The following is a 12,569-nucleotide window of genomic DNA, read 5'->3' on the forward strand; positions in this document are numbered from 1 at the left end:
CAGCTTGGAGGAGGGGCCAAGGCGGCGGCGGCGCGCGCGCGGGGAAGGCGGCAACCGCCTGGCTTGGCTGGGCCTTAGGCCTAGTCGGGCGCGGGAACTTTTTTAAAAATAAAATAAAATAATTTTGCCGACTGAAATAAAATCCTAGAAAAATAAATAAAAATCTAAAAATGCCAAAATAAATTTTCATCGTCCAAATAAAATATTTAGAACAAGATGAACATTTTCTTGGCCCTAAAATGCAATTTTGAAAACGTGCAATTTTTCTAATGCAAACAAAATTGCAATAAAATCCAAATAGAACAAATATTTGATTTTAATATATTTCCTAAAATATTTCATTTATTTTGGAGAATTCATATTATCTCCTCTCTTGTATTTTAATATGAAATATTTTCGGAGAGAAAAATAATTAAAACCAAAATCCTCGTTTCAAAATTTGATAAAAGAATCAAATATGAAAACCGGGAAATCCCCAACTCTCTCCGAGGGTCCTTGAGTTGCGTAGGATTTCGAGTATTACGGAACGGAAAAAGCAATAGAACATGATATGCAATGATGATCTAATGTATAACATTCCAAATTAAAAATTTGGGATGTTACAAACCTACCCCCCTTAAGATGAATCTCGCCCTCGAGATTCGGGCTGGCTAGAAAATAGGTGCGGGTGGTCTTTGCGGAGATCATCCTCTCGTTCCCAGGTGGCTTCATCCTCGGTATGGTGGCTCCACTAAACTTTACAAAACTTGATAACCTTACTACGGGTGACTCTGCTGGCAAACTCAAGAATCTTAACTGGTTTCTCCTCATAAGTCAAATCACTGTCCAACTGAATCGCCTCTAGGGGTATTGTATCTCTTAGCGGTATATCTGCCATCTCAGCATGACACTTCTTCAGCTGTGAAACGTGAAACACGTCATGAACTCCCGACAATCCCTCGGGTAACTCCAACTTGTAGGCAACTTCTCCCATCCGTTCCAAAATACGATATGGTCCTACAAATCTCGGGGCTAACTATCCCTTAACTCCAAAATGTTTCACTCCTCGCAAGGGTGATACTCGCATATATGCTCGGTCTCCAATTTCATAGGTTACCTCCTTGCATTTTGAGTCAGCATAACTCTTCTGCCTGGACTGAGAAATCTTCAGTCTGTCATGAATCAATTTAACCTTCTCCTCAGACTCCTTGATCAAGTCTGGTCCAAACAACTGTCGGTCTCCTACCTCGTCCCAAATTAACGGTGTTCTGCATCTTCGTCCATACATGGCTTCAAACGGTGCCATCTTCAAACTGGCTTGATAGCTATTGTTGTAGGAAAACTCTGTGTATGGCAAATTGTCATCCCAACTAGATCCATAATCTAGCACACAGGCTCTCAACATGTCCTCCAGAGTTTGGTTGACTCTCTCTGTTTGTCCATTCGTCTGCGGGTGAAATGTTGTACTAAACTCCAATCTCATTCCCAAGGTCTGGTGCAACTGGTGCCAAAACTTTGAGGTAAACTGTGTTCCTCGATCTGATACGATGGTCCTCGGAACTCCATGCAGACATACGATCCTGGACATATATATCTTAGCCAACTTTGCACTTGTATAGGTGGTTTTCACTGGGATGAAGTGAGCTACTTTGGTCAAGCGATCAACTACTACCCATATGGAATCATATCCTGCTTTGGTCCTGGGCAATCCGGTGATAAAGTCCATGCCCAGTTTATCCCACTTCCATTCGGGTATCGGCATAGGCTGTAACAGTCCTGCTGGCTTCTGATGCTCTTCCTTCACGCGTTGACATACATCACATACGGCTACATACTCGGCAATATCCTTCTTCATACCGGTCCACCAGAAACGTTCCTTCAAATCCAAATACATCTTGGTGTTTCCGGGGTGTATCGAGTATGGTGAGTCATGGGCCTCTTGAAGTATTAACTTCCTGATCTCCTGGTTATTGGGCACATAGATTTGGTCCTCAAACCATAAGGCATCATGCTCATCCTCATGAAAACCTTTGGCCTTTCCTTTGCCCATCTTCTCCTTTATCTTGGCAATCTCCTTATCCTCCTTCTGAGCTTCCCGAATATTGTCCAGCAATGTCGACTGGACCTCCATTGTTGCAACGGATCCTCTAGGAACAATCTCCAATCGAAGTTCCATGATATTCTCTGCTAATTCCTTCGGCAGTCCCTTACTTTCAAGGATATTAGCATAACTCTTCCAGCTCAAAGCGTCTACTACGACATTGGCCTTTCCTGGATGATAGTGTAGCTTCATGTCATAATCCTTTATAAGTTCCAACCATCTCCTCTGTCTAAGGTTCAGTTCCTTCTTGGTGAAAATGTACTTCAAACTCTTATGGTCCGTGTACACATCACAACGGTTTCCAATAAGGTAATGTCTCCAGGTCTTCAATGCATGTACTACGGCTGCTAACTCTAAATCATGCGTGGCATAGTTCAACTCATGAGGTTTTAGTTGTCGTGAGGCATACGAAACAACTCTCCCGTCCTGCATAAGCACACATCCGAGTCCTAAGCGTGAGGCATCACAGTACACTTGGAACTCCTTATGTATATCTAGCAGTGTTAGCACTGGTGCTGTAGTCAAACATTTCTTCAATTATTGGAAACTTGCCTCGCAATCTTCTGTCCATTTAAACTTAGTATCCTTCTTCAACAGTTCAGTCATTGGCTTTGCAATCTTGGAAAAATTCTCGATGAATCTCCGGTAGTATCCTCCGAGTCCAAGAAAACTGCGGATCTCGCTAACTGAAGTGGGTGCCAACCATTCAATGACTGACTGAATTTTGCTGGGGTCTACTACTATACCTTCTCCCGATATAACATGTCCAAGGAACCCGACTTCCTTCAACCAAAATTCGCATTTGCTAAACATAGCATACAACTGGTGTTCCCTGAGTTTCTCGAGAACTAAGCGCAAATGCTCCTTGTGCTCCTCCTCGTTCTTCGAGTATACCATAATATCATCTATAAACACTACAACAAACTTGTCCAAATACTCCACGAACACCTTCTTCATCATGCTCATGAAATAGGCAGGGGTGTTAGTCAGTCCAAATGACATGACCGTGTACTCGTATAATCCATATCGTGTTGTGAACGCTATCTTCGGTACGTCCTTCTCTCGTATCTTCAACTGATGATACCCCGATCGCAAATCGATCTTCGAAAACACTTTAGCTCCTTGCAACTGATCAAATAGATCGTTGATCATCGGCAGTGGGTACTTGTTCTTAATCGTCACTTCATTTAATGCTCGATAATCAACAACCATCCTCAGGGATTTATCCTTCTTCTCAACCAAAAGTACTGGGGCTCCCCAAGGTGATGAACTTCTTCGGATGTATCCTTTCTCCAATAACTCCTTGATCTGCTTCTTAATTTCTTCCAGATCATTTGCGGGCATCTGATAGGATCTCTTGGATATTGGTCCTGTACCTGGCAACAACTCTATAAAAAACTCAATGTCTCTATCCGGTGGCATGCCTGGTAACTCCTCTGGAAAAACATCCGGGTAATCCTTCACTACAGGCACTTCCTCCTGAACAACTCCCGTAAGGGCATTCACTTGACTCCTCCTAGGCACATGCCTAGATACATACTTAATCCTTTTTCCTTCCGGGATGGTGAGATAAATCGACTTACTAGCATAGTCAATGCTTCCTCCAAACTTTGACATCCAGTCCATACCCAATATCACATCCAGTCCTTGTGACTCCCAAGATAATTAGGTCGGACGGAAAAACATGTGTACCAATGGTTAAGGGTATATGGTCACACCATCGGCTGGCCATATACTCTGCTCCGGGTGAACTTACTAAAAGAGGGGTCCTAAGGGTTTGGGTTGGTAGTTTAACCTTATCCATGAACCCCCTTGATATGTATGAATGTGATGCAGTAGTATCGAAAAGAACAAGAGCGGTAAATGACTTAACCAAAAACTTACCTATTACCGCGTTCGGCTGCTCTTCAACCTCCTCCACGTTAACGTGGTTCACTTGTCCTTTGTTGAATGGATTTGGCTTCTTCCCAGTGCTCCCATTTCTATTTCCATTCTTTCCTTCAGGGCACTCCGTGACGTAGTGTCCAGTCTTCCCGCACTTGAAACAAGTAACATGACTTCAGTCTCTTTTGGCGGGTGTGGCTGGGCTGGGGCGGTTATGATTATTGTTGGTTCCATTCCCATTCCCATTCTTAGAACCATTGTGGTTATGCAATCCTCCTCCAGTGTGGTTGTGACCTCCATGGTTATGAACAAGTCCTCCCGAGTTCGGGGTTAGGCGAGGTTTCTGCTGAGCTCCTGAGTTATACTTCCCCTGTCCATACTTCCTCTTGCGGCTCTCAATCTGCTGCTGCTTCCCTTCAATCATAAGAGCCTTATCTACCAACTCCTGGTAGTTGTTGAAGGTTGCTACCATCAACTGCATACTCATCTCATCATTCAGCCCTTCCATAAACTTCTCCTGCTTCGCGGCATCTGTGGCCACATCATCAGGGGCGTAGCGAGATAACTTGCTAAACTCATCCACGTACTGAGCCACAGTACGGTTCCCCTGGCGTAGGTTGCAGAACTCCCGCTTCTTCATTTGCATAGCTCTAGTGGAGACATGGGCTGTGCGGAAAGCTTGCTGAAACTGGTCCCAAGTGACATTGGCTATAGGAAAAGTGGCTGTGTAATTCTCCCACCATGAGGCTGCTGGTCCATCCAATTGATGTGTGGCAAAGCGCACTCTCTTAGCATATGTGCAACCTGCGGTGGTCAACTCCCTTCCAATATGGCGTAGCCAATCGTCCGCAACTATGGGCTCGGTGCTACTGGAAAACACCGACGGCTGTAACCTTAGAAAACAGGCTAGGTTGTCCACAGGCGGCGGGTTGTTGTTGTTGCCCTGATTCTGAACTAGCAATTGCATCAATGTATTCTGCTGTTGGATCAATTGGGTGAGCTCTGGTGGGAAGGCAAAACCGGTGTCACGTCTCGGAGGCATTTGAGGGGTTTAGATGGAAGAGATTAGAATAGAAAAGAGGTCTAATGAGAAATCACTACCCATATGCACATGAGACAAACACAATCATTTCACTCAATCAATCAAGCAAGGGAATACAACGATCTAGAACTATCGCAAGTGCTCAACTACTAGTAAATACATGAGGGAATACTAGTGATATATGGCAGTCATCTAGAAATTTTGATCGGTGGAAGACTCCATGATGTCTGCTCCAGCTTCGTCTTCATAGTCATCATCACTAGGATCGGAATCGGTGTCGTCGATGATGATGTAGTTGTCCGGGCAAGTGGGATCTTCGTCTTCGTCTCCCGGTGCTGGTCCTCCCATGAATACTCCGATCTTCTTGACTAGGTCGTCATTCTTCTCCAGTAGTGTCTTGATTTCCTCCTCATATCCATCGCGTGCAAACTTGAGTTCTTCCTCCAGTTCGATGATCCTAGTCTTTGCCTTCTTCAAGTCCATCATGTCCGCGCACATCTGGTTTTCCTGACGTCGGATGTGCTGGTTTAACTCCTGGATGAAAGCTGCAATGGATCTTTCCTTCCTGGTGCTGATTACTTCCCATTGCTCGTCTCGGTGCCCACATATTTGGTAAATAATGTCCTTAAGCTCCCTGTTGTAAACTTCTCCAATGCGTCCAATGGTAATGTGGGCTGCCATGCTCTTTCCTAGACTCCAGGTGGGTGCTTCAAAACAAAACTCTATGGGTTTAGAAGTTGGCGAGAACGTCCTTCCTGGAACTTGTACTTCAATCATCCAGCGCTCCTCTTCAGGTAAAGTGGCGTTGTACGTCCCGGTGAAGCTTGGTATTCCAATGTTCAAGTACCTAGTGATTTCCTTCAAGTGACGTCCAAAAGGTGTGTCTTCATCCGGTTGTGCAAACTTGTTCTTCATCTCCGTCATCCTAAAGAGTAGAAAATGGAGAGGAGTCAGAAATGAGAAGAGAGGTGTGACCTAGGGTTTATCTTAGTGGTCGTGTCCTACACTCAGCGTGTGCTCCGATACCATCTTGTAGCGACCCGACCTCAGATGGTCAAGTCTCTGTGCTTCAGTGTCATCCCTGGATCGGTAATGCTGACACACACAGTACTGGAAGGATTTATAACAGAGTGGCAATCACACACTTATTACATCGAATGTCTCAAAAGAAGACTTATTACAATAATATGGCTTAAGGCCATCTAATACGATAATAGCGGAAGGCTTGGAAGATAAAGTGAGTCCATCAACTCCAACGGCATTGTCGGATTTCGAGTTCCGGCAGACCCTTGAGGTTCGAACACTGGGGTACGTGCGGAGATTTCGCCTTCTACCTACCTGCACCCCTCCGCCTCGCTAAGATCTAAGCTATGGAAAGAACAGCACAAGAGACACAGGGTTTATACTGGTTCGCGCCACCGTTGTGGTGTAATACCCTACTCCAGTGTGTGGTGTGGTGGATTGCCTCTTGGGCTGATGATGATGAGCAATACAAGGAAGAACAACCTCGCGAGGGTCTGTTCTTGGCTAGGGGGATGAACTACTAGGAGGAGTTCAGTCACCCTTCTCTCTCTCTCTCTCTCTCTTCTCGATTCTCTCTCTGATTTTCCTCTCAATCTCTCTCTGATCGATCTCCAACTGATCGATCTCGAACTCCCTTACCCTGGGGGTGGCTAGTCCTATTTATAGGCAAAGGCCCTGGGCCTCTTCCCAAATATTGAGCGGGAAGGGCGCCGACAATTGGCCATTTTGAAGGGGAACATCTGGTACACTTATCCTGACTAAAGTTGGTCCTCGCCTGCCAAAGGCTCTGGTGGTGACGCTGGCTTGGGCTCCACAATGACTTCCTCCCTGCCGTTGGACTGGTCTTGGTCTCGTTGCACCGAAACGGGTGCCTTTGCTTGATGCTCTCGCCTGCTCTTGCTCCCTTTGCACCAAAGAGGAAAGGAGGACACTGCGCGGCTGGCGCCTGCCTGGCGCCTTTGGTCGTCATGGCTTGCCTCACGGGCACCTCGTGAGGTACCCCGCCTTGATCTCTCCGCCTCCTCGCGAGCCAGCCTGATGAGGCCGTGCCTGAGGAAGCTCCGTGTCATCCGCCCCGCGAGGCTTGGCCCCTCGCGAGGGTCGTGGGTCTGTGTTGATGAAGATGGGCCGTGCTGGGCCCACCTTTGAGCCACGCCGCAGGCCGCAGGCAGGCAAGTCTAGGGACCCCCGTTCCCAGAATGCCGACAGTAGCCCCCGGGCCCAAGGCGCGCCCGGACTTGGCCGTGCAGGGAGGCGAAAGGGCAAGAGCGAAGCGCCGCGGGCCCTAACAGCCTACGGCCTTGGGCACCGCGTGGCGGTTGATTGGGCGTGGGTGTCTCTGCTTCCCCACGGTGCCTCGACAACTGCACGGATTGGACAAGTCCCTGTATGCCAAGCGGGTCATGATTACCTGCGATTGTGGGGGCCGACGGTTGGCCCTCGCCGGCTATAAGTATGGATCGTCGCGCGCCCTTCCAGTTCATCCCCCCTTGCTTCTCCTTCTTCTTCATGGCCCCGTCGAGGAGGTTCTCGGCCGCAGAGAAGGGGAAGGCTCGCCAGGTTGAGCCTGCCTCTCCCCCGCCCAAGCGCGGCCGAGGGCGCCCTCGCAAACATCCTGTGGCCACCACGGCAGCTCCACGCGGCCGTGGAGACGATTTCCAGCACGGTGACGGGCGGACTGCTGCGGCCGAGGGGCGCGCTTCAGTCGCACGTCCCCCTAGGCCGCGCTTTCGCGCTGCAGAGGTGCTGCCGGAGTTCGTTGTGTGGTCGGCGGAGCCGACTAGCACCCGGCTTCAACTTCCTCGCTTCCTCCTCGGCAAGCTCCCAGTCGGCGCTCCGGGCGGCCTCTGGCTTCAGGCAGACGGATGCTGCAGCCGGGACTCATGGGCTTCACTGGAGGTCTCCGCAGCCGGGAGCCTGACCTTGACCCGCGGTTGGCAGACGTTTGCCCGCGCGCGTGGCCTGAATGAAGGAACATCCTCGAAAGAACTTGAACGAAAGTAGAGTGGAAACACGAATCTTCGAGATATCTTGAGCACTCCGGAACAATTGAATAGCGGGAAGTGAATAAATATGAGGAGCACCGTCAAGAGAAGGTATTTGAGACGAGAAAAAGGGGATATAATCGACAAATCTTGACTTGAATCCACCGGAGAAGAGAAAGGAATGAGGAATGACGAACTTGAAGCTCCATTAGAATCTTCATGAGAATCACCGGATAAGAACATTGACGGAAAAGAATGGAGAAACTTCCCATCAATAAAATGGATACTCGATTAAGAACTCTGAGTCCTTGAAGAAAAAAAGGGGTGGGAGGGCGGGAAAACAAAAACAACTTGGGACGGATGAAACAAACACCGTTGAGAGAACTGAGAGGTGATCTTGCGAATGTTGAAATGATCGGATCCACTTGAAGAGAAAGACGCTGGTTGAAGGATTGACATGACAATCTCGATTGTCGAGAAGGATTGGTATTCACATCGGAGTATGAGAACACCATTTCGGAAAGGTATGGAATCAACACTTGACATTGAAGCAACTCGAATACCACATCTCAAAACAAAAACAAAGGACTGGCTTGCAGAATAAGCCGGAACAAACATATGATAGAGATTTCGTCCGAAGTTTTCGTGGTGGGGCCTACACGGGCTCAATCGTACAGCACCATCATGTACAAGGCAGTGCACATGACATACGAAGCGTCCCCGAGTCGGCATAGCCAAGGACTCTTTAAGACACAACGAGACCACTGTAAAATCGACCGTGAATAGGCGGACCACTAGACGTCGAACCCCAATTTCATATCATACATCCGTCGGAAAGATATCCTAAGAGCTACTTGAATTCCCACCTATGAAACTCCCGAAATTTTCAGCTTATGCAATCAGGTGTTGGGGATACAGGGGAAGCATAATATATCATCCAAAACTAACAAATCCTACATCCAGCTGTATCCATCCTTCAACACATAACCAAGAAACCTTCGGAAATCGTCTACCTCAACCTTCGAAAAGCATCCGTTATACAAGTCATGGCAATACTCCCGTACTCACCTCAGTACTGGGTTATCGGGGTTATCTCACCAACGAACTGCATAAAAGAGATTTCCGATGTCGCGCACATATCTCAAGTATACCAGAATTGCAACGATAAAATTGTGACGACAACACCTCGGAGCTCAACTCCCCGGGACACTGCCACAACCCCTAAAGACAGGAGGCACCAAGAACAATGTTCTCGTCACAAAACCATCGGAACAAAACCAAAATACTCGCGTGATCGTAAAAATTTTTTTAGTGAAATTTGAGAAGAGAAGAGTCAAAACTCTACGTCAGGATGCCTTACCAGAGCGATGAGTAGACTGGGAAGTAAAAAGAATTCCTAACTCTCCGATATATAATTCCTAAATGACTCAAAACATTTTTCTAGACACAACTCGGCTGCTAAAAACGATCAAGCAATGGGGCTCCTAAGGTCGGGGAAGGCTCTGATTACCAACTTGTAACGCCCTCGATGCGGCTATATCTCCTACGTGTCGAAGCACGACTTAGAGGCATAACCGCATTGAAAGCAATGTCGCAAGTGAGGTAATCTTCACACAACCCATGTAAAACATAAGGGAAAGAGATACATAGTTGGCTTACAATCGCCACTTCACACAATTACATGAATAAAGTATTACATCATCCAGATACAATCAAGGTCCGACTACGGAATCAAAATAAAAGAAGAACCCCAAATGCGACAAAGGTCCCCGATCGACCCCAACTGGGCTCCACTACTGATCAACTAGAACGAAACAACACAAAGGGCAAGATCTTCATCGAGCTCCTCCTTGAGCTTGGTTGCGTCACCTGCTCGGTAACATAGGCACCTGCAAACTGGTTTTGAAAGTATCTGTGAGCCACGGGGACTCGGCAATCTCGCACCCGCGAGATCAAGACTATTTAAGCTTATAGGAAGGATGGAGTAATGAGGTGGAGCTACAGCAAGCGACTAGCATATATGGTGGCTAACATACGCAAATGAGAGCGAGAAGAGAAGGCAAAGCACGGTCGATAAGAGTATGATCAAGAAGTGATCCTATAGCAACCTACGTCAAGCATAACTCCAACACCGTGTTCACTTCCCGGACTCCGCCGGAAAGAGACCATCACGGTTACACACACGGTTGATGTATTTTAAATAAGGTCAACTTCGGGTTTTCTACAACCGGACGTTAACAAATTCCCATCTGCCCATAACCGCGGGCACGGCTTTCGAAAGTTCAATCCCTGCAGGGGAGTCCCAACTTAGCCCATGACAAGCTCTCACGGTCAACGAAGGAATAGACCTCCACCCGAGACGTTCCGATCAGACTCGGTATCCCGGTACAACAAGACATTTCGACAGGGTAAAACTAAACCAGCAACACCGCCCGAATGTGCCGACAAATCCCGATAGGAGCTGCACATATCTCTTTCTCAGGGCACACTTAGATAGGTCAAGCTACGAGTAAAACCAAACCTCGAGTTTCCCCGAGGTGGCCCCGCAGGCTGCCTGGTTCGGACCAACACTCAGAGGAGCACCGGCCCGGGGGGGGGGGGTTAAAATAAGATGACCCTCGGGCTCCGGAAACCCAAGGGAAAAAGAGGCTAGGTGGAAAATGGTAAAACCAAGGTTGGGCATTGCTGGAAGAGCTTTACTTAAGGCGAACTGTCAAGGGGTTCCCATTATAGCCCAACCGCGTAAGGGACGCAAAATCCGGGAACATAACACCGATATGACGGAAACTAGGGCGGCAAGAGTGGAACAAAACACCAGGCATAAGGCCGAGCCTTCCACCCTTTACCAAGTATATAGATGCATTAATTAAATAAGATATATTGTGATATCCCAACAAGTAAACATGTTCCAACAAGGAACAACATCTCCATGTTCCAACAAGGAACAAACTTCAATCTTCACCTGCAACTAACAACGCTATAAGAGGGGCTGAGCAAAGCGGTAACATAGCCAATCAACGGTTTGCTAGGACATGGTGGGTTAGAGGTTTGACATGGCAATTTGGGAGGCTGACAAGCAAATGGTAGGCATCGTAGCATTGGCATGGCAAAAGAGCGAGCAAACTAGCATAGCAAAGATAGTAGTGATTTCGAGGGTATGATCATCTTGCCTGAAATCCCGCAAGGAAGAAGAACGAGTCCATGAAGAAGACAAACGGACGTAGACGAACGAATCCTCACAACTCCGGAACGAAACCGAAGCTAACGAGAGAAGCAACCCGGAAAGAAACAAACAACCATGGTAAACACACAAGCATAGTCAAGGCACGATGCACAATCAAGTATGATGCATGTCCGATTTAATGAGGCATGGCATGGCAAAGTGCACAAACAATCCTACAAATTAAATGGAGCTCAATATGCAACGAGTTGCATATTGACGAAACACCACGATAAGTTATTTAGTTTGATCCCGTTTATGTACCCAACAATATTAAATGTTGTTAAGCATGGCAAGAGGGTGAAGCAAATGAAAACTACCTATCTAGTCAAGGTTAAATGAGGCCGGAAGCAACAAACAACAATTCCGGAGAATCCCCATGTCATTTAGCAGTTTAATGCAAACACAATATTAAACATTTTAATTGTTGTTATCATGATGCGGATGACATATACAAGTTTATGCAATTATTATGAAAATGTTGACATGAGCATGATACGAGGCATTTGTCGCCATGGCGGAAGGAAAAAGGTGCCACGGCGGTGAAACAAAAATGGTGCCACGGCAACATATCCGAAAATGATGCCACGGCAACATATCGGTTCCGGTAGCTCACAGAGATACCGGTGCAAAAGGAGGCGTGACGTGAGCGAGTCATGCAAGATGGTGGGGTGCTCCCGGTTACCGGGTTCCCACAGGTTAGTGGCACGGCAAAAGAGGGGCATCGCAAGGACGATTCGATCACGGTGCAAAACTCGAGCATCTCACTCAACACATGCATTCGGTCCACGGCGGTCGTTCTCGGCGGTTATACCTTCGAAGCGTTCAAACGAGACGGTTTGCATTCGGAGCGGTGTAGAGGAAGTAGGCGTTCACGGGACGTCGTCGGAAGTAGTTGTACATGGCGTCGGTAGAGGAAGTAGTTGTTCACGTGGCGACGGTAGTGGTACATCTTGTAGTGGAAGTAGTTGTACTCGTGCCGTAGTGGAAGTAGACGTTCTCGCAACTGAAGTTGTACACGTCAGTGGTAGTCGAACTTGACGGTCTTGGCGACGGTAGTTGTACAACGTTTTCATAGATGTTCAGGTCGACGGTAGTGGTACACGCGACGTCAGGGTACTTGTCGGTCCGGTCTTGGCGGTGTAGATGTACACATTGTCGGGGTACTTGTTGCATCATCGGGTGTAGTTCTGCATGAAGGTCTTGATGAATCCGAAGGGGACTTGGCGATCCAAAATTGCTACTGTTCGGGTAGGCATCGTGACATCAGCTCGAGGCTGAGGCTATGGGGCGCGCTCGGGTCGATGGGGACGACGACAGAAGGCACGAAGCAGG

This window comes from Triticum dicoccoides, chromosome 7A (genome assembly GCF_002162155.2).
Source record: "Triticum dicoccoides isolate Atlit2015 ecotype Zavitan chromosome 7A, WEW_v2.0, whole genome shotgun sequence".
NCBI lineage: Eukaryota > Viridiplantae > Streptophyta > Magnoliopsida > Poales > Poaceae > Triticum > Triticum dicoccoides.